Here is a 7952-nt window from a genome sequence, read left to right as displayed (position 1 = left end):
CTCAACAGTAAATTTCTCCAGTAACACATGGCGCCACCGTCCGCCGGGGGTTCATTTTATATCCACCTGATGCAAATGTCACTGTGCTATTGCTCACACAGGATTGGTCAGATTCCGAAACAATAGAGTGGGTAGATGAGGGGGAGAAAGAAGAAAGAAAATCCTGTTATTTAAAAAGTTAAAAGAAATAGTCGGTGTTGGGTTAAACATAAAATTATTAAGCTATTTCAATAATAAATGATATATGGGTGATTCTTTAATTAAGGGACCTTTTCTCTCCCCAGGGTATAGATTTTCAAGAAAAATTTGTTAGGGTTAGGTTGTAGTCAATGAAAAAAGTAATTGTGTCTCAGTGATGACATTTTAATACTTCTTCACTGTGTTGAAAATTCAAATGTGCCAGAGTTCACTGTTATGGGCTTTTCCCCAACCCAGACTTTTTGACATCCCCTCTAAATTAAAGTAATAAAAAGTGTTAAATTCATTAAAACTTTACTTTGCATTTCATTATAACAACTTAGAAAGACATTTTTCAAAATCATTTAGTTCATGTTCAATTTTCAATTTTTTAAATAATCCATCTGTTCTTTAAACAAATCCAACAAACTTAAACAAAACTTAACCATTATAGTGTGAATATTACAATATATTATGTTTAGGTTTAGTGGAATCATTTAATGGTAAATTCAGTCCTTATTTTCCAAACTGTTACAATCTCACAATTTCTGGATAGGTGGTTGTCAGGTATGAGAGATAAAGGCGACTAGGATATAAAGCCTCAGATAAAATGTACAGTTGCATATCCTGCTAATGGAGATTTGATACCAAACAAGAATGCTGTTTACAAACTAAGAAGCATCGTCAGTATTGGTTTTCGTCTGTGTTTTATTTTGACACAATTCTTACATCAGGCAGATGGGACATAAAACATCTCTCTGGAACAACTGTGATGAACTTATCAGAAACAAATATTTATCCTTTCATACATGGTTCCAATGAGGTAAATTATTTCTTTGATGAATTTGGCATGAACAATGAACAGTTTGTCTATACACAGTTTTTCCAGTTCCTTTCAGATAATTCATTTCTTTGACTCTTGCTTTTCTAAATGTGTTAACTCAACTTGTGAAAAACCATCTAAGATATGATGAGAGTAATATAACACGGCCTTTACTGATGTTGGATAGAATTAACCCTCTACTGCATAGCATTGCCCTCAGGCAACAAACCACATTTTCAGACCTCACACTGGCCCTTTAAAAGAAAACAAAATGTTTTTTTCAAATAATGTTACCAGACACATCTCTGGCCAATGAAATGATGAGTTGAAGGTGGTGTGCCATTCATTTGGGGGCGGGAAACCCCCTTTCAGGAAGCAGCACCACATGGGACAGATCGCCACTAGTAGGTAAGATAAATATCACTATTTTACATGTTTACATTGAAATAACTGTATATAAAAAAATACTTGCATGTGCATGAACATGTAAATAAGTATATTTGATTGTTTGAGTACTTATTTTGTTTTTATTTATACAGTAAAACTGTTTATTTTCATTCGTCGCCTCAAGGCAACACTGTGCAGTTAGCCCAATTTTTCAGGCAATATAATGAATTATGATATTTGTGTAGAGATTTTTTTGTATGCATTTAAATTATAATAGTCAATTTTTTTTACTTTACAATCTACTGATACTTACAGGACATGGACATAAGAACATTTTACAGCAGAAAGCAGCAGGAATGTGCAGTTAGGGACATTCCCTCATATTGTGAGGACAGTGGTCTGTCTGACAGTGACAGTGAGGGAGTGGATCAGGAAGAATGGATCCCTGAGTCAGGTTTGAGGGACACTTAGGGGCTCAAGGGTCAGTTAGGGGTCAGTTGGTAAAGTAATTGTGTGTGTGTGTGTGTGTGCGTGCAAGTGTTCCCGTTGCATTTACTTCTTTCTAATATGTGCTTCCTTTTTCTTCTTTTCAGGAGAAAACCAGCCTCAAGACAGCGAGTCTGAGACAGAGGAAGAGCAAGGAGATGAAGATGAAGAGGAAGGTGAAGTGTCTCACCTCCCAAGATGGAGAAAAGTCCACAACGCCAGCATCAATGCCTACCCAGAATAGCAGGGCCAGCTGCCAACAGCTGATGTTGACATGAAATGTATGAAATGTTGACATATGAAATTTATGAAATGTTTACATTGTTTATTTGTTGTTTGTTTATTTGTTTATGCTTGTTCCATTAATAAAACTTATTATAGAAAACCTTGGTGTTTTATTACCCTCGTCGTACAATGTTGCCTTGAAGCAACAAACCAATATTTGTTTGGGGGAGGGTGGGGAAGCTCCCCCAAAATAGGGGGAAATATTTTTTTCCCAAAAAATTAAAAAGTCATGCAGTAGAGGGTTAAGATAACAGATAAAAGGTGTAACAATAAGAATATTCACCGATCAAAGAAAGTGATGAAACTGCACCAAGAGACAAATTTTTCTGAAGGTCTAAAATTAAGAACATAAACTGGAGAGGACCTCGGCTGTTACCTTGTGAGTAATGCATCTTAAATGAAGCTAAAGACGTACACCTCAGAATTTTACACAAAAACTACCCCGCCAATTATCTTGTTGCCAAATTTACAGACCATAATGCCTCCTGCTCCTTTTGTAAAACATAATATAGAAAATATTTCTTGTTTATTTGTTGTTTGTTTATTTGTTTATGCTTGTTCCATTAATAAAACTTATTATAGAAAACCTTGGTGTTTTATTACCTCGTACAATGTACAATGTTGCCTTGAAGCAACAAACCAATATTTGTTTGGGGGAGGGTGGGGAAGCTCCCCCAAAATAGGGGGAAATATTTTTTTCCCAAAAAATTAAAAAGTCATGCAGTAGAGGGTTAAGATAACAGATAAAAGGTGTAACAATAAGAATATTCACCGATCAAAGAAAGTGATGAAACTGCACCAAGAGACAAATTTTTCTGAAGGTCTAAAATTAAGAACATAAACTGGAGAGGACCTCGGCTGTTACCTTGTGAGTAATGCATCTTAAATGAAGCTAAAGACGTACACCTCAGAATTTTACACAAAAACTACCCCGCCAATTATCTTGTTGCCAAATTTACAGACCATAATGCCTCCTGCTCCTTTTGTAAAACATAATATAGAAAATATTTCTTGTTTATTTGTTGTTTGTTTATTTGTTTATGCTTGTTCCATTAATAAAACTTATTATAGAAAACCTTGGTGTTTTATTACCCTCGTCGTACAATGTTGCCTTGAAGCAACAAACCAATATTTGTTTGGGGGAGGGTGGGGAAGCTCCCCCAAAATAGGGTGAAATATTTTTTTCCCAAAAAATTAAAAAGTCATGCAGTAGAGGGTTAAGATAACAGATAAAAGGTGTAACAATAAGAATATTCACCGATCAAAGAAAGTGATGAAACTGCACCAAGAGACAAATTTTTCTGAAGGTCTAAAATTAAGAACATAAACTGGAGAGGACCTCGGCTGTTACCTTGTGAGTAATGCATCTTAAATGAAGCTAAAGACGTACACCTCAGAATTTTACACAAAAACTACCCCGCCAATTATCTTGTTGCCAAATTTACAGACCATAATGCCTCCTGCTCCTTTTGTAAAACATAATATAGAAAATATTTCTCTTGGAACTTCAGGGGCATTTTTTGTTATTGTGACAATCCAGAGAAAAGCACTCTTGAATCTCATTGATATTGTTTTTCTAAATGCTAAACTTTTTACTTACAAGAACACGTTATTTAACTCAATTAATTTTAGTGAATTTTTAGCTTTTGTCATAAAATTCAAGACTCTTCTCAAGTCACTCAGTTATTCTTTGGTTCCTAAAAACGTCCTTGCATCTTCTTGCCTCTTGTTTGTGTTATTTTTGCGCAATTGTCTTGAAACACTGTTATTTATATGTTTTATAAATAATTATGGAACACTTTTTGGTTTTATATTTTTACATGTGCTGTTATTAACTACCTGATGTTTTGTATATGATCAAAAAAGGCGGTTTATAGATGAGTGATTCACAGTAGAATAATAATTTCCCGCCTCGACTGTGAAGGTGAAGGGTTCATCCTAGTGTCCTAGTTTCTATTGTTAGAACAAATGTCTCCGCCCAGCAGAGCTCAACTACGTCCGCAGCAAGGATTTAAATATCCACGTTCACAACCTCTAACCTTCAGTTTTTCTTCAGAACAAACTAGACTCTGACGAAATGAGTGGTCGCGGCAAGGGAGGAAAAGGACTCGGTAAAGGAGGCGCCAAGCGTCACCGTAAAGTTCTCCGTGATAACATCCAGGGAATCACCAAACCCGCCATCCGCCGTCTGGCTCGCCGTGGTGGAGTGAAGCGTATCTCTGGTCTGATCTACGAGGAGACTCGCGGTGTGTTGAAGGTGTTCCTGGAGAACGTGATCCGTGATGCCGTCACCTACACCGAGCACGCCAAACGGAAGACTGTGACTGCCATGGATGTGGTGTATGCTCTGAAGAGGCAGGGTCGCACTCTGTACGGCTTCGGAGGTTAAATAACCGTCTCATCTCACTGCAACACAACGGCTCTTTTAAGGGCCACCAACATCACCTTAAAGAGCTCCTTTCTGTTAATATTTTTGTATATTTCCACTTGACGTGATTTCCCCTGAGTCCTTTGTATTGATTAAGGGAAAGGTGTTCATAGTGCCATATGACACTCCTAATGCCAATAACAATATCGATAGCCTACATACATCAGGCCCGGACTGATCGTAAGGTATAGAAATATTCACTATCACAAACGGGCTTTAACACACGTGTGTCTGAAAAGTGCGATGACTTTAGTATATGGGTATTCTTCATTTACTGTCGACATGTTGTACAAGCCTTTTAAATCTTCAAGTAACTAGCTGTCAGATGTTTGTGTTGCTCACTATGGCACTATACGAGTGATACAGTCAAAAAACAAAGAAAATAGTATTAATTACTTCATGAATGAACTTCCAGCAGCCCCCTGGTGAAAATCCCTCGGCCGAACACCAGCACAGACGGCAGCAGATCCCGGCCCCCGAGCCTGCGAACCATCGACATAGCAGCCTGCCCCCTGCACTTCAGCAGAAGCCCTATACCAAACCCGAGGTCCAGCGGAGACCCCACAGCCAGCCTTCAGCACGGGAGCAGCAGCAGCAGCAGCGCGGATCTGATCCTGGAGGCCAGCAGCAGGTTTTAACCCAACCTGCCCAGCATCAACAACCCAGACCAAAGCCTGTTAATCAGCAGCAACATTCGGCTCCTCAGTCAGCCGCCACCCTGCTGTGCCCCCCCGATGAATCTCTCACCTCATCAGGTGAGAACAGCACCGGCTTAATAATTGATACCGATATTGATGCTGAAGAAAGCAGTGACGAAAGCAGCTTCGAGAGCGCCAGTGAAAGCCCGAGCTCTGAGTTCTCCGACCTGCTGACTCCCGGTCAGAGAGTCTGCAGCACCCCTCTCCAGCTTCCACCTGCAGAGACTCCAGCTGTCAGTAACTCAGGGTCTTTCTCCACCACCCCGGACTTTCCTGACCCTACGAGGGAAGGAGATGCACCTTACCAGGTAGTAAAAATAAAGAAAAAACCCCGGTCATCTAAGAGTAAACGTCATGACAATAAACCCACACCATAATGTAATATCCAATGAGCGCTCTTAACGTCGCTACATTAAATGTCTGTGGTGTTAAATCTGTTGTTTCCAGACAGCTAAAAATTGATTACATGTTAAAAACAAATTTCGACATCATATGCACTCAAGAAATGAGAATAACTTCTGATGATGAAGTTAAGAATGTGTCTGATTTATGGTCAAAGGGTACAAGTATAATTTCAATAGGTGAAAGCAGCGCTGACGATGTTGGGATATTCTTTAAAAATCATGATGTCACTATAATCAAAAGAAGAGACATCATACCTGGTAGACTTGTGATGGTGGATGTTTTTTATAATGGTGTAAAGTATCGAATAATTAATGTGTATACTGCCCCAGAGCGTACTAAGAAAGTTCAGCTCTTTAAGAGGCTTAAGACCCTTCTGTCTGTTGGTTATAATGTTTTATTATGTGGGGACTTCAATACCGTTACTTCAGTAAATGACAGGTGTAGCACTGTACCTTTTACTTTGTCAACTGAAGGGAAACTCTTAAAAGAAATAACTGAGGATTTTAAGTTAATAGATGTATGTCGATCACTTAACCCATCAGGATTTGAATTTACCAGATTCGACTCCAAAACAAAAACACGTATTGACAGAATTTATGTTTCATCGAATTTTAAAGTTAATCATTACTCAACTATCCTTAATAACTTCTCTGACCACCTCCTTGTTAAAACATCTGTGTTTTCTGAACCCTTAGCAAATAGAGGTTTTTGGAAACTAAACACACAATGTTTAAAACATAATCATATTGTAGAAGAATTGAAAAGTGAAATACATAAAATAACTCAGCTAAATATCATAACCAAATCTAATATTAAACTATGGGAAATATTGAAACATAGATTAAAAGATTTCTTCAAATTCAAATGTAGAGAATTAAATAAGCTTAAAAATGTAAAATATGATTCATTAGTTAAACAATACATACAATTAAAACAGAAAAAACAAAGAAATTCAATAGAAGAAGACACTATGTCTGCCTTAAAAACTGATATTGATAAGTTGAATAATGAATTGTTGTTTAACATATGTAAAGATACTGAAATAGAAAACAGAGGGAATTTAATATACGCACTCAATTCAGGACAAAAACAAACTCAAAGTAAATTTATTAAAGCCATAAAAAACCAAGATGGAGATGTGTTTCACAATAAAAAAAAGAAAAGAGAGGTGGTTAGAGATTTATGTGCAAAGTCGTATAAAAACATCCACGTCGATTCAGGATGTGTTAAATTACTATTGGAGTCTGTATCCAGGTTCTCCTCAGTTAATTTTGATGTTTTAATAGGAGAAATAAAAAGGGACGAGGTAGTTCAGGCTATCCAGCAAGTCAATGTTGGAAAGAGCCCTGGACTTGATGGTCTCCCTACTGAATTTTATCAACTATACTTAGATGACGTACTGGATCTCCTCACATCTATGTTCAATGAAGGTTTACACAGTGGTGTATTTGGTGATTCTTTTTATGAAGGTGTGCTATGTTTATTATATAAGAAAGGGGACGAGACTGATATAAATAATTACCGACACTTAACTATTATGAATACAGACTATAAAATATTAGCTAAGATAATAATGAATAGACTAAATGATATATTAGATGATATTATCGAGAAGGAACAAACATGTGCAATCAAAGGACGCTTTATGTGGGATAACCTGTGCACTTTGAGGGAGCTCTTACACAAGAGTGACTTTTATATCATTGGTTTAGATCAAAAGAAAGCCTTTGACTTTGTATCTAGAGAGTATTTGTGGTCTGTGATGAAAGCTTGTGGTTTCCCAAATGCATTTATCCATATGATCAAGTGTTTGTATTTAAAATCAAATGTATGTATAAACTTAAATGGTATCTTAACTGAACCCTTTAAAGTGGAAAGAGGGGTAAAACAAGGCTGTCCACTGAGTGCCGTTTTATATGTTTTGGCAATAAGCCCGTTAATTAAATCTATTAACTCTGATCCACTAATAACTGGTAAACATGTAAATAACAACCTTAATGTTAAAGCCATGGCATATGCTGATGATGTCACGGGTATAATTAAAAATCAGTTAGAAATGGATGTATTATGAAACCATTTGAGTTTGTACGAATTGGCCTCTGGTGCCAAGTTAAATCACACAAAGACGGAGGGAGTTTGGATCGGATCTGAAGGAAAAAAACCTGACTTAAATATTCAAATAAAACAAGAAATTAAAATACTTGGTATAACTTTTTGTAACAATAACTGTAGTGAACATAACTGGAATGATAAACTGACTATA

The 7952-nt window shown here is 37.0% G+C and overlaps 1 pseudogene; it reads left to right on the top strand.

Annotated features, from left to right (window-relative positions):
• The first annotated feature begins 4235 nt into the window (after window positions 1–4235).
• LOC125887296 (histone H4 type VIII-like) lies at window positions 4236–4509 on the top strand (annotated as a pseudogene).
• The last annotated feature ends 3443 nt before the right edge of the window (window positions 4510–7952 follow it).

This window comes from Epinephelus fuscoguttatus, linkage group LG4 (genome assembly GCF_011397635.1).
Source record: "Epinephelus fuscoguttatus linkage group LG4, E.fuscoguttatus.final_Chr_v1".
Classification (NCBI taxonomy): Eukaryota; Metazoa; Chordata; class Actinopteri; order Perciformes; family Serranidae; genus Epinephelus; species Epinephelus fuscoguttatus.
Note: the sequence above shows the minus strand (reverse complement) of the source record. Positions and strands in the feature narration are given on the sequence as shown.